The sequence below is a fragment of the Branchiostoma belcheri genome, unplaced genomic scaffold (assembly GCF_001625305.1).
Source record: "Branchiostoma belcheri isolate BF01 breed outbred unplaced genomic scaffold, Haploidv18h27 scaffold101, whole genome shotgun sequence".
Lineage (NCBI taxonomy): Eukaryota > Metazoa > Chordata > Leptocardii > Amphioxiformes > Branchiostomatidae > Branchiostoma > Branchiostoma belcheri.
In genome coordinates this window covers 244,134-245,566 of record NW_017802392.1, presented here as the reverse complement: position 1 = coordinate 245,566, position 1,433 = coordinate 244,134, and positions in this window count along the sequence as shown.

Sequence of the window (1,433 nt, the reverse complement as noted above, 5' to 3'; positions counted from 1 at the left end):
ATAGTGTGGAGAAGGAAACAGCAAATTCACCCACCACCCCACCACCACCAAATATAGAAGAGATAAACTCTATCGCAGTTTAAGCAGCAGATGGACTCATGTGAAATTAATTATGCTGCCAAAATGATTAGAAATCTTCAGAGAATTAGTTGGTCGAAGTTGCCATTGACTGTCGTTGTAGTGATGGACAGTTAACTGCAATGTTACAGTAATGCAGGTCTGTTCGAAGATGACCTGTAACGGTTTTAACAAGACATGGCGAGGAAATATTATACAAGAGTCGAAATATATTACTAAGGCCCTCTGACATATTTTCACTCAGTAACACATGCGACCAACGTTGCATCCTCTGGCAACATAATCTAGTAACGTTGCTCCTCGCATTTGATAATTGATAGAACATTCCTACCGCTACGTTTTGGCAAATACGATCTTTGGCTAAATGTTAAAATAAATCATTCTGGTAGTTGTAAGTGCCTCGAAAAATACACCTACTCCCTCTAATGCAATACCTAGAAAGAATATAGTAAACCATACTATACATACATTAGACATAAAGTAACATGCTAACGACTACAATTTGCTTTCCTGGTCGCCACATTATGGTGTCAAAAAATACAAGATTTACAATATGTTTCTCACGCTCTGCCTTTGTAGTTGATCCAACAAATATTTCTAAGTCGTTGCCAGTCCTTCTGAGCCCAAATAGTCGGCATACGGGTACGTATCTTCAGCTTGGTGTGTCCTTACATCGCCAACACGCATTCTCACTATACCGTGTCGCTCTTTGAGACGTCCATGTACTTGTTATTAAAACCAGCTATAGGGACAGTGAGATTTGCAAACGTTTTTAGAGAAGCCGTGTGATTATGCGAGCGCAGAATTGTGTGTCATATTTTTCCGCCATTTGCAGACATTTTCAAAGAAGCCAAAGATGATTTTACGAGTGCAGAATTATAGTGTCACATTTTCCCGCCATTTTATACCAGTGTGGGCTGCCTTGGTTTCCAGTTTCACATTTTCCTGCTATTTTAGACTAGTGTAATGTGTACTTGTGTTTCGGTGCACCCGCTGGAGGAGACGTCTGTACGATGACTAACGACCAATTTTTAGCATCAGTGAGATTTTCCGTTGGGTTTAAAAGCATCCACGCAATTTACGGATTGTAAATTCATAGATTCAATGCCATTACTGTGATTTGTCATCAGTTGGCAAGGCTTACAGTCTAAAACACGGAATTATCTTACCATACCGCAATCATCTACATGTAGGCCCGGAGTCAGCACAAGCGGATCTGCTTATCTTAACGTTGCATTAGTTTCTTTGGGACAGATCGCCCCTGCACGGCTTATATTCTTTTAATGCACCTATTTTGAACGTCATTAATGTGCAATTGATATTTGCCATGGGATGTCGAAACATCGTCAGAGATA